General features: G+C 44.0%; 1 protein-coding gene across 1 annotated transcript in view; it reads right to left on the reverse strand.

Moving 5' to 3' along the window:
• The window catches only part of FAM124A (family with sequence similarity 124 member A), a 130391-nt gene that overhangs the window by 88047 nt on the left and 16761 nt on the right, over positions 1 to 25583 (reverse strand). The window lies entirely within an intron of this gene.

The raw sequence follows: 25583 nt of genomic DNA on the forward strand, positions 1-25583 counted from the left end.
ATAAAGGTCAGATGCTCCATAATGTGCAACCAGGAGATTAACACCAGGCTATAGTCATTTAACAAATGAAGTCAGGTGACTTGGGGTATACCAAGCTTTATCTAATAAAAGTTCTCGACTGATAATTCTTATTTTACTAATAACTGCTAGCTATGGCTATATTATTTTCTATGTCACTTGTTTCACTGAGCCTGTGATATAATGCTGATATGCAGTTCCATATGAGATCAATAATTGTAATTGTGTGACTCTGGGTATGAGAAAAAGCAACAAGAGGGAATATTTTCCTGGATCAGAAGGCTAGTAAGACAGTGGTCCAGAGTATGAGTTCCAATTCTTGCATCTTCTCATACCTAGAAAAACACTGACATCATTAATGGTGACATCTGCTTTGGCTCTAAAGAAAAAAAAAATTTTACAATTAAAAGTCAAAATAAGGTAGCTATGGTTCAAACATCCTGGGAAATAACTATTTCCAAGATATCCTGAAAAATGATATTATGGGTGTGATTTCAGATTAGACGCTGTAACCTAATGTAGAACTTAATGCTCCTGTAATGCATTTTTGCTTCTGTACTTTGCTTGCCGCTACTGCCCCCATTACTCTAATTCGACCAAAGAATATTTTTGCTTACTGTCTCCCTATGTTTTTCTCTTTACTAATCACTCTGAGCGAATTAATATACGTATGAATTATTCAGGCGGACCTAATGTAGTGTCTTGTAAACAATGTATGCTCTCATCTTGTCTGACTCCCCAATACAATGTCTGCTCTTTTGTGATATTACAATGACCACCCTATCTAATGGTGCCCGTAACTTTAACTACTCGTTGGTATGATAACTATGGTCTTGCTGTGCTACAACTACAAGATTTAATGTGACCTCAATGATCTGTGGGCTTGCTTATCCTAGGAATTTCAGCTTTAGTAGTAGCAATCACTTCTGTTACTGCAGCAGCAGTCATTGACTCAACAAGTACATACTGCTCAATATGTTGACAATATGTCCAAAGATGTTTCTTTAATGCTAGCTACACAGGAAGTTATAGATAGGAAGCTAGAAATAAGGGTAAATGCCCTAGAAGAGGCGATGATGTATATTGGGACTGAATTACAGGCTTTAAAAGTAAAATTGGCATTGTCCTGTCATGCTGACTATCGGTGGATATGTGTTACACCCCTAAGAGTAAATGACACAGATTATGACTGGGAGAAAATTAAAAACCACATTTTGGGGGTTTGGAACAGTTCCAGCATTAGTTTAGATTTAGGAAAACTTCATAACCAGATAAAGACCTTGGAACACTCCCGACTAGATTTTACTGCCGGAGGAGTAGCAAATGACTTTTTTCATACTTTCTCTAACTTCATTTCTGGAAAAAACATTCTATCTACTGTTTTCAGCTATATTGCTGTGGCTGCTGTAATTTTGCTTCTCATTATAATTCTTCCTTGTATTGTCAGAAGCTCGCAGCTGAACTACATCTGGCTATTTTAAGAAATAAAAAAGGGGGAGATGCCGGGAGCCAGCGAGGGAAATCCTACCTGTGGCAAAGGTCAACTGGGGAAGAGGCCTGACGGGCAAAGGCTAATCAGGGCTCGAGGAACCCCCTGGACTTACCTGAGCATCTACCCCAAAGAAAACTGGAGTCTGACTGCTTTACTATCTTACGCCTCTTACCAAGTCCTCTAATACTTACAGGGGCTTCCCCCCAACCACCTTTCTCTGAAAACATTAATTCAGAGCTGTAGTTTAAAAGTTCTCCTCGGCTTAATAGGAGTGTTCCAATCCAAGCCCCTCTGATAGCTTTCTAACTTGCATGACAAGTTTGTCCGGGCTCCTACAACTATGAGTGTGACTGTTTATAGCCTCCCAGCCATGCAAGGACAGAAAGCCTAATATTCTAAAATACAGGAACCTGTTGAAGAAGTTAAAATCATTAGAATAGTACTAGAAAAGATTTCATGGTTGAATCAATGCTTGCTGCAGTTTCCTCTATCTATTGTATCCTTGGAAATATATTAATCCTTTGATTTAACCACATCAGATCTTAAGTTAATAAATTCCTTTCTTGCAGCTCACTACACCGGTGCCTTATAGGAATGTAACTTTGTTATGTGTCTACCACCTAACTTTAGGAAAGTCACCTTAAAAGAAAAGTCTTTTACTTGCTAACTAACCTATTGTCAGGAGAGAGGGCCATAAAACTGTTAGCAGGCCCCCTGGCCAGAAGATGATGTAAATCACCTAAAACTTTTATCACACAAAAATAAGCCCTGATCCTGATAAGGGTCAAGACTGCTGACCCCACGTGATTTTGGTGTGAATCTATACCTCCCTTTCTCTGTTTCTTATGCGCATAACTTAGGGTATAAAAGCAGCACTGGAAAATAAAGTTTTGGGCCTTGCTCACTGAAGCTTGGTCTCCCCGTGTCGTTCTTTCTCTTTTTCCATCCTTTTCTCTATTCTCCTTTTTCTGGTTGAGATCCTTGGAGTGCTGGGCCCTCTGAGTTTACTTATCTGCCTGGGCTTCTAAGACCCACTCGAGGGGGTGCCCTGGTGGGGTGCCTCAAGTGATTCGAGAGGGCGCCTGCGGCCTACGTAAACAGAGCAAGCCCCGTGCTGGGGTTTTATTGGTTTCCAGCGTAAACCAAGGAATCATCAGCCCCTGTCTCTCTCTCTCTCTCTCTGACGCCGACGCCGTTCATCCCGAGGATACCCTGGGTCATATCGGGGCTGGACCCCGATAGTAAATGAAATAAAGGCTTGCGGCATGGCTGTTATGAGTCTTGTATCATTTAAACACTAGACCCCTGCTCAGCAGGCTGTGTTTTTCATCTACAAGAGGCTTCTGGAACTGAAGGATGACTAATGTAACAGCAGAGTGAAGTCTCGGTACTCCCACGATCATGGAGTTGAATGGTGGGTGGAATTATTTAAACTCTCTGTGGTTGAGCACGTATCCCCAAGCTGATACGAGTTAAGTATGAGCATGAAGCAACTTCAATTCACTATCATACCACAAAGGAAGGAGCAATTTTCTCTCCACAGGACCTCTGAGAAGGCTTTCTGGAAGAGGCTCCAGGTGAATTGGGTTTTGATGGGTCAATGACATCTCACAATAACCCCAAATGCGGGGGAGATCACTGCAGGAAGAGGGAAGACTGTTTATGAAGGCACAGATCAGTATGAAAAACAAGCACATTTGGAAGTGGGTGGTGAGTAACTCTGAAACACGGCAACAGATGCAGAAGGAAAAATGGATTGGAGCCAAGTTGTACAGGGCTTCAGCTCAATTTGGGAGTGATAAGGGGGCAGTGGAAAGTTTTAATAAAGGGATGTTAGGATCATGTCAGAAGTAGTTAGAAAATGAGTGATGTGTCTAGTAAGAGATAACAGGGATGTGGGAAATTACATTTTGGCCCTGGTTCTTTATTCTCTCTTGTCACCTTTCTCTCTGCTATGTGGCTTTGTACTTCCTTCCACAAAATGGTTAAAGTGCATTTCCCTACCCTTTGACTTTGGATGAGACCATAAGGCTAGCTTTGGCCAATAGAAACACACAACAGTAGCATGTGTTTTGGCTTGCCTTCCTGTGCTTCTGACATTTCCACGAGAAGAACACACTTGGGCCAGCCTACTGAAGCCAGAAAGGAGGATGAGAGCCATGTGGAGCAGACCCAGCCTAGCTGAGCCTGGCCTCCATCAGCCAGGACCGGACACCCAAAGACATGTGGTAAGAGCCACCCAACTGAGCTTGGTCTGGATCAGCTGACTCAAGCCACTGTTTGGGGATTGTTGTTACACAGCAATACTTACAGCTGCAGGCAGAGTCAGTGGGTATACAGAAGAGGCATAGTCTTAGGCTATTTAGGAAGCACAGGGAGTCCAGAGCCTGGGGATGGGGATAGGAAAAGCAGGAGAGGAGTTGACCTTGATGTTTCTGGCATAAGCAACTTGTCTGATATTGATGTTTAACTGAGATAGAAAAAAGAGGAAGAAAAGCAGGTTTGTGGGGAAAGATGAGCTCTCCTTTGGCCAGGCTGACTTGAGATGCCCTAATGACTTCCAGGAGGGATGTGTTGTTGGCAATGGACCTGTGTGTTGCTGAGGTGATGGGCTGAACTCAGGGATGGACCAGTTACCTTTAGGCCACATTCGCTCTCATGCAGTTATCTCTTAAGTGTGTGCCCATACTGAAAGAGTCAGATGTGACTTAGTGACCAAACACCAACATATTGATTTGAACTGGTGAAAATTCACCTGGATGGCTTTAAAAACAATCGGAATTCATGGGTGATTCTGGTCCTTTTCTTTGCGTGCGCTTTCTGCTCACCTGGCTACTTTCTGTTTCACTGAACATGAGCACCACTGTCAATTGAAGTGCAGTTGACGCAAAAGCAGTGAAAACACAGACCAATGACATTTCCCACTGGTCAGGAGCTTCAGTGGTGGCAAGAGGAGACACCACAGTCGCTGGCAACGCCTATTTCACTTTTCCATGGTGTCCTCATCACCTACCAGTGGAGATACATGATTCACTAAACAGTAATGGATGCTTACCATAAATGGAAAAGAAGGACTTTGAATAATTTGGGGATGAAGACACTCACTTGAGAAGATTACTAATGGTTTCTATGAGGGAAAGAAAGACATATGGGGTAGGAAGAGTGTTTGGGAAAAGAAGTCATCAGAGCATCAGACAGTCCCAGTAAGATCCTGACCCCACCACACTCAGGGTGTGCACGCAGCCACAGATGTGGGGTGAAGTTGTTGGCTAACACACAAATGACATTCAGCGTGGGCTGGCACCTTCTCAACGTTCTATATGTATGAACTCATGGAATCCTCATAAACAACCCCAAAAGGAGGAAGTGCAACTCTCGTCCTCATTTTATTATTATTTAAAAATTTATTTATTTTAATGGGAGGCTAATTACCTTACAATATTGTGATGGTTTCCCCATACGTTGACATGAATCAGCCATGGGTACATGTGTCCCCCACCCTGAATCCCCTTCCTCTTCCCTCCCCACCCCATCCCTCTGGGATGTTCCAGAGCTCCAGCTTTGAGTGCCCTGCTTCATGCATTGAACTTGCACTGGTCATCTGTCTTACGCATGGTAATATACATGTTTCAATGCTATTCTCTCATATCATCCCACCCGCACCTTCTCCCACAGAGTCCAAAAGCCTGTTCTTTACATCTGTGTCTCTTTTGCTGTCTTGCATACAGGGTTACTGTTACCGTCTTTCTAAATTCCGTATATATGCGTTAGTATTCTGCATTGGTGTTTCTCTTTCTGAGTTACTTCACTCTGTGTAATAGGTTCCAGATTCATCCACCTCATTAGAACTGACTCAAATGCATTTTTTTTTTTTAGCTGAGAAATATTCCATTGTGTATATGTACCTAGACTGTGTGGATCACAACAAACTGTGGAAAATTCTTAAAGAGATGGGAATACCAGTCCACCTGACCTGCCTCTTTGAGAAACCTGTATGCAGGTTAGGAAGCAACAGTTAGAACTGGACATGGAAAAACAGACTGGTTCCAAATAGGGAAAGGAGTACGTCAAGGCTGTATATTGTCACCCTGCTTATTTAACTTATATTCAGAGTATATCATGCAAAATGCTGGGCTGGAAGAAACACAAGCTGGAATCAAGATTGCCAGGATCAATAACCTCAGAAATGCAGATGACACCACCCTTATGACAGAAAGTGAAGAAGAACTAAAGAGCCTCTTGATGAGAGTGAAAAAAATTGGCTTAAAACTCAACATTCAGAAAACTAAGATCATGGCATCTGGTCCTACCACTTCATGGCAAATAGATGGAAAAACAGTGGAAACAGTGTCAGACTTTATTTTTTGGGCTCCAAAATCACTGCAGATCGTGACTGCAGCCATGAAATTTAAAGACGCTTGCTCCTTGGAAGGAAAGTTATGACCAACCTAGATAGCATATTAAAAAGCAGAGACATTACTTTGCCAACAAAGGTCCATCTAGTCAAGACTATGGTTTTTCCAGTAGTCATGTATGGATGTGAGAGTTGGACTATAAAGAAAGCTGAGCACCGAAGAATTGATGCTTTTGAACTGTGGTGTTGGAGAAGACTCTTGAAGGAGATCCAACCAGTCCATCCTAAAGGAGATCAGTCCTGAGTGTTCATTGGAAGGACTGATGTTGAAGCTGAAACTCTAAAACTTTGGCCACCAGATGCAAAAAACTGACTCATTTGAAAAGACCCTGATGCTGGGAAAGATTGAGGGCAGGAGAAGAAGGGGACAACAGAGGATGAGATGGTTGGATGGCATCACCGATGTGATGGCATTACTGACTCAATAGACATGAGTTTGAGCAAGATCCCAGAGTTGGTGATGGACAGGGAAGCCTGGAGTGCTGCAGTCCATGGGGTTGCAAAGAGTCAGACACAACTTAGCAACGGAACTGAACTGATATGTACCACAACTTCCTTATCTGTTCATTGGCTGATGGACATCTAGGTTGCTTCCATGTCCTAGCTATTGTAAACAGTGCTGCAATGAACATTGGGGTATATGTGTCTCTTTCAATTCTGGTTTCCTTGGCGTGTATGCCCAGCAGTGGGATTGCTGGGTCATATGGCAATTCTATTTCCAGTTTTTTAAGGAATCTCCACACTGTTCTTCACAGTGGCTGTACTATTTGTGCATTCCCACCAACAGTGTAGGAGGGTTCCCTTTTCTCCACACCCTCTCCAGCTTTTATTGTTTGTAGACTTTTCGATGGCAGCCATTCTGACCGGCGTGAGATGGTACCTCACTGTGGTTTTGATTTGCATTTCTCTGATAATGAGTGATGCTGACACCTTTTCATGTGTTCGTTAGCCATCTATATGTCTTCTTTGGAGTAATATATGTTTAGTTCTTTGGCCCATTTTTTGATTGGGTCATTTATTTTTCTGGTGTTGAACTGCATGAGCCGCTTGTGTATTCTGGAGATTAATTCCTTGTCAGTTGTTTTGTTTGCTATTATTTTCTCCCATTCTGAAGGTTGCCTTTTCACCTTGCTTACAGTTTCCTTCATTGTGCAAAAGCTTTTAATTGGTCCCATTCGTTTTTATTTCCATTAGTCTGGGAGGTGGGTCATAGAGGATCTTGCTGTGATTTTTGTCAGAGTGTTCTGCCTATGTTTTCCTCTAAGAGTTTTATAGTTTCTGCTCTTATATTTAGATCTTTAATCCATTTTGAGGTTACTTTTGTGTATGGTGTTAGAAAGATCAGTTCAGTTCAGTTCAGTCGCTCAGTCACGTCCGACTCTTTGCGACCCCATGAATCACAGCACGCCAGGCCTCCCTGTCCATCACCAACTCCCGGAGTTCACTCAAACTCATGTCCATCGAGTTGGTGATGCCATCCAGCCATCTCATTCTCTGTCGTCCCCTTCTCCTCCTGCCCCGCCATGAACAGTATGAAAAGGCACAATGATAGGATACTGAATGAGGAATTCCCCAGGTTGGTAGGTGCCCAGCATGCTACTGGAGATCAGTGGAGAAATAACTCCAGAAGGAATGAAGGGATGGAGCCAAAGCAAAACCAATACCCAGTTGTGGACGTGACTGGTGATAGAAGCAAGGTCCGATGCTATAAAGAGCAATATTGCATAGGAACCTGGAATGTTAGGTCCATGAATCAAGGAAAATTGGAAGTGGTCAAACAGGAGAGGGCAAGAGTGAACGTAGACATTCTAGGAATCAGTGAACTAAAATGGACTGGAATGGGTGAATTTAACTCAGATGACCATTATATCTACTACTGTGGGCAGGAATCCCTTAGAAGAAATGGAGTAGCCATCATGGTCAACAAAAGAGTCCGAAATGCAGTACTTGGATGCAATCTCAAAAACTACAGAATGATCTCTGTTCGTTTCCAAGGCAAACCATTCAATATTACAGCAATCCAAGCCTATGCCCCAACCAGTAACGCTGAAGAAGCCGAAGTTGAACTGTTAGAAAGTTAGATCTAGTTTAATTCTTTTACAGGTGGCTGACCAGTTTTCCCAGCACCACTTGTTAAAGAGACTGTCTTTTCTCTATTGTATATTTTTGCCTCTTTTATCAAAGATAAGGTGTCCCTAGGTGCGTGGATTTATCTCTGAGCTTTCTATTTTGTTCCACTGATCTATATTTCTGTCTTTGTACCAGTACCATACTGTCTTGATGACTGTCGCTTTGTAGTAGAGCCTGAAGGCAGGTTGATTCCCCCAGTTCCATTGTTGTTTCTCAAGATTGCTTTGGCTATTCAAGGTTTTTTGTGTTTCTATACAAATTGTGAAATTATTTGTTCTTTCTGTGAAAAGTACCATCAGTAGCTTGATAGGGATTGTGTTGGATCTATAGATTGCTCTGGGTAGTATATTCATTTTCACTATATTGATTCTTCCAATCCACAAACACGGTATATTTCTCCATCTATTTGTGTCATCTTTGATTTCTTTCATCAGTGTTTTATAGTTTTCTGTATATAGGTCTTTTGTTTCTTTAGGTAAATTTATTCCTAAGTATCTTATTCTTTTTGTTGCAATGGTGAATGGGATTGTTTCCTTAATTTCTCTTTCTGTTTTCTCATTGTTAGTGTATAGGAATGCAAATGATTTCTATGTTTTAATTTTATATCCTGCAACTTTACAATATTCATTGATTAGCTCTAGTAATTTTCTGGTGGTGTCTTTAGGGTTTTCTATGTCGAGGATCATGTCATCTGCAAACAGTGAGAGTTACTTCTTCTTTTCCAATCTGGATTCCTTTTATTTCTTTTTTTTTTTCTCTGATTGCTGTGGCTAGGACTTCCAAAACTATGTTGAATAGTAGTGGTGAGAGTGGGCATTTTTAAATTTAATATTATTTTTTTAATTTTATTTTTAATTGAAGGATAATTGCTTTACTATATTGTGTTGGTTTCTGCCATACATCGACATGAATCAGCCATAGGTATACGTATGTTCCCTCCCTCTTAAGCCTCCATTCCCACCTCCCAATCCGTCCCACCCCTCTAGGTTGTCGGAGAGCACTGGTTTGAGCTGAGTCATACAGCAAATTCCCACTGGCTGTCTGTTTTACATACGCCAGTGTATATGCTCCCATGCTACTCTCTCAGTTCATGCCACCCACCCCTTTCCTCACTGGGTCCACAAGTCCGTTCTCTATGTCTGCATCTCCACTGCTGCCCTGCAAATAGGTTCGTAAGTAACATCTTTCTAGATTCTATTTATATGCGTTAATATATATTTGCCTTTTTCCTTCTGATCTACTTCACTCTGTATATGGGCTCTAGGTCCGTCCACCTCATTAGAACCGACTCGGATGCATTCCTTTTTATAGCTGAGTAATATTCCATCATGTATATGTAACCACACTTCTTTATCCATTCATCTGTTGATGGACACCTAGGTTGTTTCCATGTCTTGTGTGTGTGCGCGCACATGTGCATTCAGTCATGTCTGACTCTTTGTGACCCCCATGGACTATAGCCCACCAGGCTCCTCTGTCCATGGAATTCTCCAGGCAAGAATACTGGAGTGGGTTGGCGTTCCCTTCTCCAGGGGATCTTTCCAACCCAGGGATTGAACCTGTATTTCCTGCATCTCCTGCATTGGCAGGTGGATTCTTTACCACTGTGCCACCTGGAAGCCCTTTCACAACCTAGCTATTATTAACAGTGCTGTAATGAACACTGGGGTAGATGTGTCTTTTTCAATTATGATTTCCTCAGGGTATATGCCCAGTAGTGGGATTGCTGGGTCATATGTTAGTTTTATTTCTAGTTTTGTTAAGGAATCTCCATACTATTTTTCATAGTGGCTGTGATCAATTTGAATTCCCACCAACAGTGCAAGAGCATGAAGCTGAGGCATGAAGAGGTGGAGGAACCTGCCAAGGGCACAGAGGCAGGGCGTGAGCAGGCAGGCACTTGGCCATGGCATCTGAGGTCTGTGGGTGCGTCCCCCTGAGGTTCGGCAAAAGGACTCGTTTCCCAGCTGAAGGGGCAGCTGTCAGTCTCCAGCCCTTTCTGGCCACGCTGCTGCCACTTCCCTCTGCTGCTCTCCTGCCTGCTCCTCGGCCCCAGTCCTAGCTTTATTTCGTGGCCACACATTTACATCTCTTCCTTCTGGCCCTGGGTCTCTGAGGGAGAATGCCCCAGAAACCACCTCCCTGAGGGCGCATGCCCCGGTCTCTACATCTGAGCACTGTCTTCAAGGGGAACTGGATCAAGCCAGCACTGCAGGTGGGCGTGACAGGCACAGAAAAGCAAACAGCAACACTGGGAAAGCAGCCAGTATGAGAGGGGGAAGGTAACTTCTGAGTCTCCAAGACAGAGTTGTCAGGGTGCCCAGCGTCAGGCCACCTCTACCAGCAGCACAAAGGTTTCCCGGGGAGCAGGAACAAAGGCCAGGCTGAAGCCTGCACGCCTGAGTGACTGTTTACAGCTCTGCAAAAAGGGCAAGATGCCCGGCCTCGGAGCAGGGAACAGGACTGAAAGGCATTCCACCAAGCCTGGCTTGCCTGGGCGGCGCAGGATGCAACCCCGATTGACCAAGCAACGAGGATGGAGACCTGACCCCTGTGCTCCCGTGAACCAGAGATATCAGCAGCCAGTATCCTGTCCCCAAGAAGAGGCAGGGGGATGAGTGCTGATGTTAGGACACTCTGGCTGTCGCTGGCCTCTGCCCACTGCATGTGACCCTGAAATAAACAGGCTCCCAGGGGGACAGAACACAGCTCCAAACTACCATTGGGCACTGGGCTTACACACGCCCCAGAGAAAACCTGCCTCCACAGAGCTAGATAGAAAACCAAGTATTGGAGGGGCAGGAGAGAAAATGTGAATAATTAATTGCCATGAAAGGCCTCTCCACCTCCCTGGAGGAGCAGGGACGGCATCACTGTAGGATATTCCTTTATCATATCTATTACACGGCCTCTCAAAGGCCCTCAGAGAACACCTGCTCAGTGAGGGAAGGACGCACACCCAAGAGGCCAATGGGCGGACCACCCGCCCCCCGCCAGGGCTGGAGAGAGATCGGAGCTGTTCACCAAGCTTTCCAACTGGCCTGAGCTTCCCAAGAGGACAAGGAAGATTCCTTCCTGTGTGATTATATACAATTAGATTTTCCTTGGAGAATGTATAACGCTGTAAGCAACTGTAAGTAAAGCACTGCACCAGGTCAAGCCTTTTATGAGGCAGAAACTATTATTAACTTGAGGATTTGTTCCCTTTACCCCAATATTTCATTCTCTTCTATACTCCCCTGTTTTTGTCTTGTTAAGTGTAACAGAAAATAACTTACATGATAACAATCATGTATTGTGTTCTTATTGTTTGTCAGACACTATCTTAAAAGCCTCAAATATCTCATTTAAGCTTTACTTGGGTTTGATCCCTGGGTCAGGAAGATTCCCTGGAGAAGGAACCCACCCCAGTATTCTTGCCTGGGAAATCCCATGGACAGAGGAGCCCGGCGGGCTACAGTCCATGGGGTTGCAAGAGTGGGACACAACTTAGCAACTAAACCAACCAATTTTTAAAACACCACCATGATAAAGGTGAGGCAGGAGGTAGAGGCTCCCCACCCCCACCTCCCAGCCCTGGGGTAAAGCAACTGGAAACTGAGTCTCTGTGGATCAAAACTCAAAGACAAGAGCAGGACCTTTAAGGGAGGAGCCTGGGCCCTGCCCGGACCACATGTTTCTTTTCTCGAACTCAGGAGACCTCCCTGACTACGCATGAGCAGAAAAGGCTCCCTGGAGGCCAAAGGGGAGTGATGCCAAGGGATGTTCTCCACCCATACGCCCCTTCAGTGAAATCCATCTTGGCTAAGAGATGTGTGTGCACACATGGGAGGATCCTGAGATATCCCAAATATGAACTGTGAACAAGGCAAATCAAAATGACCAGCTGAAGGAAACCCAAAAGAAATCTTCCATAAAAGTAATTCAAACTGCCACGAGTTGAGCGACTCTCTCCCCCTGAGTCTGCCTGTATGTCTATTCACATGTACTGTACTCTTGTCCCTCTTAATACTTTACTAGCTTCACTACTTTCTGTCTTTGTGGGAGTTCTTTCCTGCAAAGCCAAAGGGCCAGGGCCCTTGTCAGTGACCACTGGTCTAGTGGCTAGGATGTGGTGCTGTCACCACTGCGAACCAGCCTCAATCTCTGGCTGGGAACCCAAACCCCAAGATCAAAGGTATATCCTTTCTCTCCATCTTGCAGGTGAAATGTTAACTGACTTGCCAAAGGCCATTAGGGTGAGGAAGAACTGGGTCTCTATGTTCCTCAACATGTGCTTTTTCTTGCCCCTTTTAGTTTAAAAAAAATTTTTTTTGGGGTGCATACCATTTGGCTTGTGGGATCTTAGTTCCCCATTCAGGGATCAAAACCACAGACCCTGCCATGGAAGAGCGGAGTCTTAACTGGACTGCTAGGGAAGTCACCTTGCCGCTTTTATTTTTAAATAAATCTACTTATTTTCCCACACCACACAGCTTGTGGGACCTTGGCTCCCCAACCAGGGATTGAACCTGTGTCCCCTGCAGAAGCAGCACAGAGTCCAAACCACTGGACTGAAAGGTAAGTCCCACTTTTTCTTGTCTCTTGAGCCCACCAACCTTATGATCATCCTGCCCTGAACCTCAGCCTGCCTGGTTAGGCTCCGTCAGGAAATGTGGTTGGGTAATTTTGCTGTGAATGGACTGACCAACGTGTCTGGGCAGCTTCTGGTGATCTCTGACCTGTGTGGATGTCCTGAGTCTGGTGGAGGCACAGGGAGGGGAGCGAGTCCTCCTGCTTCTTGACAGATGACCCGATGCTGGTCCTCCCACTGGGTTATCTCAATGCTGCCTGTACCAGGACTCCTCACTGCCACACTGTGCATCCCAAGGCATCACGCCAGCCTTGCCTGCACTGTCTCCCGCTGTCTGGTGTCCACCGGACTGGCCCACCTTGCAGAACTGACAAACTGGTGTGTCCTCAAGACACTGACTTCCTAATAGCAGGTATGTCAAATTGAAGGTCCGGATCGCCTGTTCCAAAGGGAATGAATGCCTGGCCAAGTCTCAGGACATGACAAGGTCAAACACCCCGTTCTAGAATTTCTGGGCAATGATTAATGTCTCTTGTCACTTTATCCACCGTTTATCACCGACAGTGTGCAATTCTGTGACAATGACTTGGGCTTCCCTGGTGGCTCAGCGGTAAAGAATCCACCTGCGATGCATGAGCCACAGGAGACATGGGTTCGATCCCTGGGTTGGGAAGATCCCCTGGAGGAAGGCATGGCAACCTTCTCCAGTAATGTTGCCTGGAGAATCCCCATGGACAGAGGAGCCTGGTGGGCTACAGTTCATAGTGTCACAATCAGTCAGACATGACTGAAGTGACTGAGCATGCATGTACTCACGGCAATGACTTATTTAATCAAGGAATGTTTATCGCGCACCTACTATCTGCCAGAAGTGTCGGATACAGTGGTGAATAAAACAGTCTCTGCCTTCATAGAACTTATCATCTAGTTGGTGGGTGAGATAGACAATAAACAAACAAATAAATAAGATGAAGTCAGGTACCTAAATGCAATAGACACTTCACTGTACAAACTCATGTTTAATGTGGGTATCGCAGGGGTTTCAAAGGCAACAGCCATAACCGCTGCTGCTGCTGCTGCTGCTGCTGCGTCGCTTCAGTCGTGTCCGACTCTGTGCGACCCCATAGATGGCAGCCAACCAGGCTCCGCCGTCCCTGGGATTCTCCAGGCAAGAACACTGGAGTGGGTTGCCATTTCCTTCTCCAATATGTGAAAGTGAAAAGTGAAAGTGAAGTCGCTCAGTCGTGTCTGACTAGTAGCGACCCCATGGACCGCAGCCCACCAGGCTCCTCTGTCCATGCGACTTTCGAGGCAAGAGTACTGGAGTGGCTTGCCATTGCCTTCTCCGCCATAACCACTACCATCACCTAAATAAACTGTCCTGGACCACTCCAGGGCCCTAAGACCCACAGGGTCCCCAAACAGCTCAGGAGGCCAACAGAGTCTGAACAAGGCCCTCTCCAACTGCTACAGGCTGCTTGCTTCAGGGAACCTGGCTCTGGAGTTTAGCTAGAGTCCCTCCAACCTCAAAGGCAGGGGGTTGAATAAACTTATTTACATTTCTAAAGCCCCACTCTGAGGCACCCAACAGTTCAGGGGCTTGGATACCTAATCTATTGACCAGACACACATGACCAAGTGGCAGAAAACCCACAGAAAACGGTGGATCAGGTATGTAGGATCCACACACCCAGGGCATAGACTGACGTGTGAAGTAAGATTAGGTCAGAAAGCAGGAGGGAAAGAGACCCCAGAATGAGAAGGAACACAAAACCGGCTGCATTAAAGTGCCACAGGGGCCAACCTCTCACCATTAAGCTGCCTGGTCTTTCCTGAATGCCAGAAATAAAAGCTGCCAGAAAGGGGCTTCCAAATTCCTTCCCGGGAGAATCTATTCATCCGAAATGTAATGAATAACCTGCCTTCAGCTCTTTTATTTTTTCTTTTACAGTTTTTCTTAAAGCCAGTTCTTCGAACCTCTGAACTAATTAAAAATTGAAGCAAACCCCTTTATCTCTGACAACACTTAAAGCTCCAGACAGTCTCAATTCTTAGTACTTTTATGATTTTGACAAGGCCTTTGGTTGGCCTGAAATTTTGAGCTGTGAAGGGAACAAGACTGGTCCCAGTGCCAGCCCCAAAATACAGTCAAAACGAGACACAGAGTTGGCAATAGTGGCAATCTGGTGGCAGTGAGGTACATATAGAATATTTAACAGGGGATCCAAAATGCATTCATAATATAGACAAAATGCTTCTCCTCAGCCTGAATTCACAGAGCATTCGTGCATGCTAAGTCGCTTCAGTGGTGTCCGACTCTTTGAGATCCTATGGACCATAGCCCACCAGTCTCCTCTGTCCATGAGATTCTGTAGGCCAGAATACTGGAGTGGGTTGCTATGCCCTCATCCAAGGGCTCTCCCAGACACAGGGATCGAATCTGCATCTCTTAAGTCTCCTGCATTGGCAGGCAGATTCTTTACCACTAGCAACACCGACTTTCCTGTAATTGAAGAATGGAATACAGGCTAGAATACCTAGTCTATCGACCAGACACACATGACCAAGCGGCAGAAAACTCATGGAATATGGTGCATCAGGTGTGTGGGATGCACACACCCAGGGCATAGGCTAATGGGTGAAGTCAGAAGGCAGGAGGATTGCACAGTGGTAAAGAATCCACCTACAAATACAGGAGACTCGAGTTCAATCCCTGGGTTGGGAAGATCCCTTGGAGAAGGAAATGGCAACCCACTCTAGTATTCTTGCCTGGAAAATTCAATGGGCAGAGGAGCTTGACTACTGTCCATAAGGTCGCAAAGAGTCGAACATGACTCAGCACGTACACATAGAGGCTGAAGAAAAAAAAAACCTGTTTTCCTTTGACAGAGGAAAACACTAGGGCATCTTTCTGGTCCTTCGGCTTTTGTAAGAGGGACGGCTTTGCTGTTACTGTATTTGACCATTCTCTCAATTTTCATCATCTGTTGCAGAAACAATGTCAGGAATCTGAACATGTGATTCATATTCTTAAGCTCATTCTAAAACTATTACAAAAGAAATAATATAGAAAGCAAGACAGATGCTTTAGACACACTGCATGTTTTTTCATGTGGAAATGTGATGTCCACTTGACTTTAAAGGTATTTCTAAGCTTTGCTGTGAGACAAACCTCCAGATGGGGAGAGGAGGGGGAATCAAAAGCCAGACACCAACCAGCCAGGAAGGACCAAGTCACTTTAAATTCCAACACTGCTTGACCGCAATTCTGGAAGAGGGCCGGGAAGTTGATACGTAATTAGTCTGAGAAGCTTTAATTCAGCTAAAAACACTTAAGCATATCTGGCATAGTTATCCAAGTCCTGAGGACTTAATGATTTTGCAAGTTTATGAGAAGGTAAGACAGGTCTGACACACGCTAACATCCAATGCTTAGCAATGTACTCGAGGGGCTTCCCTGGTGGTCCAGAGACTAAGTCTCTGCACTCCCAATGCAGGGGGCCTGGGTTCGATCCCTAGTCAGGGAACTAAATTCCACATCACACAACGAAGACCCAGTGCAGCCAAATAAATATTGAAAAAACAAAACAAAAAAACAAAGGAGTGTTCAAGCAACTCCAACAATAAAAAGTTTTAAAAAAAATGTACTAGACTATTTATGTATAAAATTGTACTGTTCAGAACAACCGCAGAGTCTCTAGTATTCTACACACAATCACTCTACTCAGAAACTGCCATTTTTTCTAAAACACGTTGTATCTTGTCATTTCCATCAGTGGCACAGTTCCCCTGAGAGTGCCAGGACCTCAACACAATTCTGAAGATTTGGAGGTGAGGCAGCAGGGCTTGCCAACAACACGACTGGAGGGTTAATCTTGTTTTAAGAAGTAAGGTGTAACCATGAAAGCCAAACAGACAAAAAAGGAGGATGTTAACCAAAGCTATCCCCAGGATTTGTTCACCAAGACCGCTCAGGCTTACAATGGAGCTAGCAGGAGGAACCCTCACAATTACAGTAATTAAGATTTATTTTAAAAAGGGATTTGTCTGGCAGGATGTTGAGAAATGAGACGGGCCATGATTAGTCATTACAAGTCTAGGGAAAAAAGTACTAAGGACATGTGTATACAAGACACTGTGGATGGTCTTAGGAAAATCAGTGATTAAATCTGGTTTTGCTCGTGATCAAACTAGCAATATGGGAAATAGAGCCTCTGGACTCTTTTATTTACTTATTTTTTGCCCTAAAACTCAGTGAAACATTCAAAAGCTTTGCCAACTTGAATAGGATAGTGATGTACCCCCGGTCCTTGTTTCCAAGTTTCCTTAGAAAAATACGTATGTTACAGCCCATTGGAAGAACAAGCTTCCTGGGGGCAACTCAAAAATTAAAGATGGGGGAGGGACATCCTTGGTGGTCCAGTGGTTAAGACTCCATGTTCCCAATGCATAGGGGGCGGGTTAGCCTATGATTCCACAGGCCACGCGGAGTGGCCAAAAAAAAGATGGGGGAGACATTTCAGTTCGCCCCACCCGCCCGCATGTTTTAGACGACACCAGACAATTCGCCCAAGTTGACCAGTTAGTCAATGGCAGGTCGAGAAAGAGAACAAACATGTCCCAGCTCCCAGTTTGTAGCTATGCCCAGTTCTGAAGTTCCCTCTCCTACTGATGGGCCCAAGGACGGCAAAGCAGGCAGTGACAAGAGTCCCTTCCCAGGCTCACAACCTAATTAAGGAAGCAAGACGCTCACCCGTGAGCAATAGAAGAAAAACACAAAATGGGAGGTGGTAGGTTCAGGATGCTCTAGAAGATGAACTGAAGAGATAATAACCCAAGTTTCCCTCTTGCTCCGTTTTCTTATTTCTTCCTCCGTATCCCTCCACCTGCAGAGTCCCGGCTGTTCCTTGCTTCAGGGAGCATGGGGGCTGACGGACTCATTCATCAAGCTTCTGAATTTAGGCTGTTTTCCAATCACAGCAGAGGAAACAGCCCGGAAGCGCAAAGCTCTTTACTGTGAGTACTGGGGGGTTGGAGATAGAAGAGGCTTTCTGAGCCAAAAAGGGCTGAAAACCTAGAGCAGGGAGTTCACCTTGTGAATTGGAAGTCAAGAAGAACATGTGTTGCAGTGGGGGTGGCTTTTCCCACTCAGAAGATGTCAGGTTTGGGCTCCTGGTGGGAGGGAGAAGACCGGAAGGGATGGGACCAAAGCCTGGATGCCAGGTTTCTCAGGATGGATCATGTACTGAACTCCCCAGGCTGAGCCCTGCGGGGGTGGGGCCCCACCTCAGACCTGTGCCTTCCCTTGCCAGGGGGTGAGGGCAGAGGCTTAGGAATGAAGTTCAGCTCTATTACAGAGATATACTGGCAGTTCCACTTTTTTTTTTTTCTCCAATTTTATTTATTTATTTTTTTCAAGTTGAACAGACTAAATTTCTTTAAACAAACTTACTTATACTCCAGAGTCCTTTAAAAACTTAATAGCATTTATACATTGAAGGTATTTGATTTTCTTGTAACTAGCACTTCAAATGCAACAAGCATTTGAAGCAACAAGCATTTGACTCAACAAGTAAAACTTTCTACAGTTCATAACTTTTATAAATAAAATAAATTAAATGTACAGTGAATAAGTTCTCTGAAATATTTCAATATTTCTGCAGGTTTAGTAACATCGTAAAATACATTTCAACTAAAATTCACAAATCTAAAAACCTGTTAGGCATTTTTAGGCGTTTTAAGATGGAAATGAAGACCAATGTTACATCGTAATATGCCAATTACAAATAGTACTTCAAATAGCAAATACTACAGTTTGTCCCAAACTTTAAAAACTATTCATGAACTCAACACTGAACTATTGATGGCTATGAGAATTGTTTCCTAGCCTTTTTGAAAATTTCAACCCATTTATGTTTAAGGTAATTATTGATAAGTACGATCCCGTAGCCATTTTCTTTATTGCTTTGGGTTCAAGTTTATACACTCTTTCTGTGTATCCTGTCTATAGAAGATCCTTTAGCACTTGTTGGAGAGCTGGTTTGGTGATGCTGAATTCCCTCAGCTTTTGCTTGTCTGTAAAGCTTTTGATTTCTCCTTCATATTTGAATGAGATCCTTGCTGGGTATAGTAATCTGGGCTGTAGGGTATTTTCTTTCATCACTTTAAGTATGTCTTGCCACTCCCTTCTGGCCTGAAGAGTTTCTGTTGAAAGATCAGCTGTTATCCTTATGGGAATCCCCTATGTGTTATTTGCTGCTTTTCCCTTGCTGCTTTTAATATTTGTTCTTTGTGTTTGATCTTTGTTAATTTGATTAATATGTGTCTTGGAGTATTTCGCCTTGGGTTTATCCTGTTGGGGACTCTCTGGGTTTCTTGGACTTGGGTGATTATTTCTTTCCCCATTTTAGGGAAGTTTTCAACTATTATCTCCTCAAGTATTCTCTCATGGTCTTTCTTTTTGTCTTCTTCTTCTGGGACTCCTATGATTCGAATGTTGGAGCGTTTAACGTTGTCCCAGAGGTCTCTAACATTGTCCTCATTTCTTTTAATTCGTTTTTCTTTTTTCCTCTCTGTTTCATTTATTTCTACAATTCTATCTTCTAGTTTGCTTATCCTGTCTTCTGCCTCTGTTATTCTACTGTTTGTTCCCTCCAGAGTGTTTCTGATCTCATCTATGGCATTATTCATTGTATATTGACTCTTTTTTATTTCTTCTAAGTCCTTATTAAATCTTTCTCCCATCTTCTCAATCCTTTTCTCCAGGTTATTTATCTGTAACTCCATCTTGCTTTCAAGATTTTGAATCATTTTCACCATCAAAATTTGAAATTCTTTATCAGGTAAATTCCCTATATCTTCTTTTGTTTGTGTTGGTGGGCAATTATCTTGTTCCTTTACTTGCTGGTTATTTCTCTGCCTCTTCATCTTGCTTATATTGCTTTGCTTGGGGTGGCCTTTCCCTCTTCTTGCAGTTTGTGGAGTTCTCTTTATTATGTAGTTTCTTTGCTGTGTGTGGGGTTGGACGGGTGACTTGTCCGGGTTCCCTGGTTAGGGAAGCATGTGTCGGTGTTCTGGTGGGTGGAGCTGGATTTCTTCTCTCTCCTTTAGAAGACAATGGGCTGCTTTTCTGGGAGCCTGATGTCCTCTGCCAGTATTCAGAAGTTGTTTTGTGGACTTTACTCCGCGTTCAAATGTTCTTTTGATGAATTTGTGGGGGAGAAAGTGGTCTTGCCATCTTATCCCTCCGCCATCTTGTTCCTTCCTCCCCAGAACACTGGATTCTTATATTCCACTTGGTCGAGGAGTATCTCTTCCCAGCTGCTCCAGCAAGGCGCAGCCGCTGTACCTTACCTTGGACGAGGGGTATCTCCTCAAGGCCGCGCCTCCTGCTTTGAATGTAGATCAGCTCCTCTCGGCCCTCCGGTACCCAAGCAGCCACCGCCTCCTGAACGTGGTACAGCTCCTCTTGGCCACCGCCCTAACCCTGGGCGCGGGGTAGCTCATCTCAGCCACGATTCTGCACGTGGTCGGTTGCGCGGAGCCGGGCGTCTCCCGCGTCTGCGCCTGCGCCGCCGGTGCCGGGCGTCTCCCGCGTCTGCGCCTCGGCAGTTCCACTTTTATACCTGAGCAGGTGACTGTGAAAAATTCCTACTCACTGTAACAGGAGGTTCATAGTGAGTTCTCAACAGACAGCAGAAAGTGTTATGATCCAACTGATAGGGACCCCCTCTAAACATGCCAGCCTATAGAAAGACCTCCAGCTTCTAAGTCTAGGCTATCTATGACCCACACATTTTAGCCTCACTATGTTCAAGCCTGAGGCAGTGGAATATTAAAAATGGAATCACAGAGGAAGCCCATTGTCCCAGCAACAGACAAAAGAAAGGCTTCACAGTTATTCTTGTTACACAGAAGGAAAGAGAAGTCCTTCAAGCATTGGTTGCACAGCTCAGCTTCACTCCCTTTTGATATCAATAATAATGTCAGATGTCAGGGTAAGATAAAAAAGAGAGAGTGAGAGCAGGTAAAATGTTTCTTCTGTTCCATAACCAGTGTATTGTACAAAATTTGAAAGTTTAACAAATGTGGGGGGCTTCCCTGGTGGCTCAAATGGAAAAGAATCTGCCTATAATGCAGGAGTTCCAGATTCAATCCCTGGGTCAGGCAGATGCCCTGGAGAAGGGAATGGCAACCCGCTCCAGTGTTCTTGCCTGGAGAATCCCATGGACAGAGGAGCCTGGTAGGCTGCAGTCCACAGGGTTACAAAGAGTTGGACATACCTGAGCAACTAATGCTTTCACAACAAATCTGCAGGAAGGAGAGAAGGATTACAAAGAAGAAAGAAAGAAGGACTAATGGGATCCTCTTTGCTTTCTTGGTCAATTCTGATTATAACCTTTAGTGGCTATGACCTGGCTTTTCACATACCATTCCCCAAATATTCCCAACCTGGTATCCCCTCAAAGGTTAATGGCAATGATTTTCATGTTGAATAAAGATAGAAATTGGCTACTGGAGGGAATCTACTTTTCATGAAGCCTGTGCAGGGAACTGATGGTGTTTGGGTATTGTTAATAATGCCTGAGGTTGTAGCAGGTGTATAATCAACACCATACATTTAATGAGAACCACAGAACAGACTCCAACTTGTGGGACTCCAAAAGCTGGGTTTCCCTGTTTACAATCTACTCTTTAGAGCACTTTTTCCCATTGTTATTGTGTACATGTGTGTATAGTGTGTGTGAGTAGCCATCTATAGAGTTTTTTGTGAATAAAATCTCAATTTTTATAAGACCCTGGCACTCAAATCCATGACCACAGGACAGTGAAATAGTTCTTTTGGAAAATAACCAGGCAAGAGAGATCAGAGGCTTTAAAAAGTAAATATTTGACAATTTCACTTGTAGGAATTTATCCTAAGGAAATAATGAAGGATATGCATAAACTTGTGGTATAAAAATATTCCTGCCAATGCTGATTATAATAGTGAAAAAGAGAAGAGGACCAATGATAGGGTACCAGTGAATGAAGTTTGGTGCAGAAAGAAATACAATGGAATACTGTACAGTTAAACTATTACAGAAGCAAGTTTGGTATATAAAGAAAGTTCACAATATGCTTAGTGAGAAAATCAGACTACAAAACTCTCCAATACTACTTTTGGTAATAATATGCGTATATATAGGAACATAGATGCCCAGAAAAATTCTGTAAAGGAAGAGAGACACCAAAGTATGACTTGTTTCTGGATGGTAGCATTCTGAGTTTTCTTCTTTTGGTGAGAAAAGCACCTGGCATGCTAGGGAATGTGTAATGGCAGCTATTCACTTTTGTTCCCTCCCTTGGGATGGGGGTGGGGGGTGGGGGTGGGGGTCCTGACAACCATGGTAGACCAGATGTCCCTGAAGTGTCACTTCAGCCCTTCAGGGAAAATCTGATCATGAGAATCTTGCCTCCATTTTTCTTTCATATCCTGGCTAGAAATTGACACCCTTTATGTAGATGAAATCACACAATTAAAACTTATCTTTGAAGCCAGAAGGACTACACAACAATTTTTTGGAAACCGATGTCCGTATAACAGACCATCAGAGGAGCTGTCTATATGGGATATGGAACTCAGACTCTGATTTCCTGATGAGTATCTTTAGTTATTGCTTTTCTCTTATCAACTGTCAAACAGTAATACTGTCTAGTTTTTCAGGTTCCTACTCAGAGGACTCTGAATACAGATTTCACACCATCAACTAACGTTCAAAGTGCACTCACAATTTCAGCTCCAACAGGTTCATTCACCTCAGGTTTCATTTGCTAATTCCATGATCATACAGATAAAGCTGCTACTTGCTTCTCAAAAGAACCCCAAACAAATACCTCTAGCTAGCCTGATAAAGAACAGGTCCTATGTTTTAAAATAAACTACTCTTAGAACTTCCCTTGGTGGTCCAGTGGTTAAGAATCTGCCTGACAATGCAGGGGACATGGGTTTGATCCCTAGTTTGGAAAGATCCCACGTGCCGCAGGGCACCTAAGCCCATGTGCCACAGCTACCAACACCTGCACTTTAGAGTTGGTGCTCCTACAACAAGAGAGCAGCCACTGTTCACCACTAGAGAAAGCCCACATGCAGCAATGAAAACCCAGCACAGCCAAAACTAAAACACATTAATTAAAAAAACTATTCCTGGAGGAGGAAGACAATTCTCTTCTTTTAAATTATCCATAAAATAACTTAAATACTAAGTGGATAATTTTATCTAGATGTTATACAAATCCTAGAGCCCACAGAGTGACTGAGTGAAGTCGCTCAGTCGTGTCCGACTCTTTGCGACCCCATGGACTGTAGAAGCTTACCATGCTCCTCTGTCCATGGGATCTTCCAGGCAAGAGGACTGCAGTGGGCTGCCATTGCCTTGAGTGTACCATTAAAAGTTAGCCTCTGAAAGTAAGAAATTTGGATCAACCACCTCAATTACGGATGATTAAGAGCAAGCTTATTTATTGGGGGGATGGGCTAGATCAGTGCTCTGCAAAATGTAAGTACAAACAACTCACTTGGCTTAGGAGTTCAAGGGTGGGGTCTGGGATTCTACATTTCTAACAGAGTGATGCTGATGCAGGGGTCTGTGGACCACACTCTGAGTAGCAAGTTTTCCTGTTTGGTGATTTAATGTGCTATGCCGAGCCAAGAATACCTTGTCTGGGCAGCTGACAAAATGTGGAATGAGCAAATACCTGCACCAGCTGCATTCTGTAGCTCTCAGCCTCTGCTCAGCTCCACCTGTGTGGCTGCAAGGCCCAGACCTGTCAAAAGTGACACTCGCAGGGCTGCGGCATATTAGTGTTCCCTACAAGCTACATGCTAAACAGCTCCGGCCCTAAGAGGAAGGTCCAGGAGCACAGCAGCTGTCTCAAACACGAAGCCACAGCTGCCCCAGGGAAAGCTTCAGTGTCGGGGGGCCTGGAAAGAGTCACAAGCACCAGGGCCCTTCTCCACAGGCAGGAGAGCCAGTTCCTAACTGGAGTGAGACCAGTGCATCCCCAGGAGGAGAGAGGACGTCTTGAGGGCTCTTTCCCACACGGCTGCAGGAGCTGGTAGTGGGTGGCCCAGATGCCCCATGCTAGGGAATGTAATAGGTATTTCTGAGTAAAAGCAGTAATCCCACAGTCTCTTTGGAAGGCAGAGCCACAAGGCAGGACAGACTGGACAAGAAAATCAGACTGATCTGTCTACATGTACAACATCTTAACGGTTTCTGATTGGTCTCTGTGACCATGGCCACAGTTGAGGAAGGGCTGTACCATCAGTGATAACATCACAGAGCCTGTCTAGGGCTGAGGCATCATTCCAGTTATGCAGTAGCTCACCGGAACCTCCACGAGAGCAGCTCTGCATGTGAACCTAACTGTTAGGCCAGAACAGGTTCTCAAGCAGAATAAAAATGGAAGTAGTTCTTGTTTGGGGTTCATTTGCTGAAAGTTGCACACTCAAGCCTTCCTGGCACACAAAACCCTGACTGTCCTACACTGAAAATATATACACATGTCCCCAGTGCATTCATTTGTTTTATGTAACTGTATATCAACTGTATATATACAACAGTATGTCAGACAGGATCACTAGTATTAACATTAATAAGCCCTTTGGAATCTGAGGAAGTAGAAAATGAAAGAAAGTAGTGATGGACGTGAACTGAGATACTTAAGATACCTGTCAGGTTGGTTTTTAAAGACTGTATTATGGTCTTTAACCATAACTAACTTTGTCTGAAAGGCAATATTCTAAATTAGAGAAAATTTGTGACTTTTCTTTTGGTGCTTTTACTGCAATAGGAATGTGAAGCTGGGGATGGAATAGTTGGATTTTTTAGTCTTTTGGCAAGCCTGTGTATATTGCCAATTCCACACTGATCACAGAATTAAGCAACTTCAATGGCTGAAATTGTTCTTCATAAGGATTAATACATAGGTCTGAGTTCTGCTTAGATCTTATAGAATAAGACTCTGGAAGATATCTGTTCTGAAAACCATAATGGGGAAAGTGTTGTACACAGAAAACAAAATTAAGACATTTACAAATGGATCAAAGTGAAACTGACTCCCGTCACCTCTTCCAAAACACTGATCTTCCTGTTTCTGGATGTGTGTGATAAAAACTGGCTGTAAAATGAGCAAACTCTGTCAATAAGTTATCTTCTCTTCTAATAAAAACAGAAAGAAAATAATGAATATTTCATATCCCAAGTCTGAATTTAGCTCTGGATATAAGGACACAGATCATATACATAAATATTCCCCATCATTGGTGAGTCCTATAGGACAAAACCATACATTTTCAAGGTGCTGCTGCTTTAAAAGCTCCTTACGTTCTTTCATTAATTAAATCACAATGGGCTTATCTTTCCCTCCATGCTGAGGGGAGGCACAGATGTAGCCAGAAACAAAATCAAAACGTATGATGCTTCCGTTTCCTGAAATAGCATGGAAAGGATGACACCACTGAGAAATGAAAAGAAAAAAGCATTTAGAAAGATGCGTCTGTGAACAAAGGCAGCCTTGGGAAGGGATGGGATGTCCTCCCATAAGAACAGCGGGCAGACTTGACAAGCCCCATGGTGGCTCTCGACCAGCTACAGTGCCTTGCAATTAACCAAGATATCCCGATTTTTTCCATTTAAAAAGCACCTGCGGGGGCAGGGCAAAGCCTTTGAAAGAATGACAGAGCTTGAGGACATAACATAAACTGATTAGAACCAAATGAGTCCAAGATGGCAGACAAGCTGACTTCCACTAGACCTTGAGCCTCAGTAAATGCTCATCGTAACACACCAGCAAGCTAAGTGACACACTCAGGCACCGTGACAGTTTCAAGGCTGACCATCAAAGACCAAAAAGTGGGCAGTGGCCCAATTCCTGGAAATCCCACCCCTTCTCCCAAATAGTTGGAATAAACC

Source organism: Moschus berezovskii, chromosome 13 (assembly GCF_049115385.1).
Source record: "Moschus berezovskii isolate FMDL1 chromosome 13, NW_MosBer_1.0, whole genome shotgun sequence".
NCBI classification, from domain to species: Eukaryota; Metazoa; Chordata; class Mammalia; order Artiodactyla; family Moschidae; genus Moschus; species Moschus berezovskii.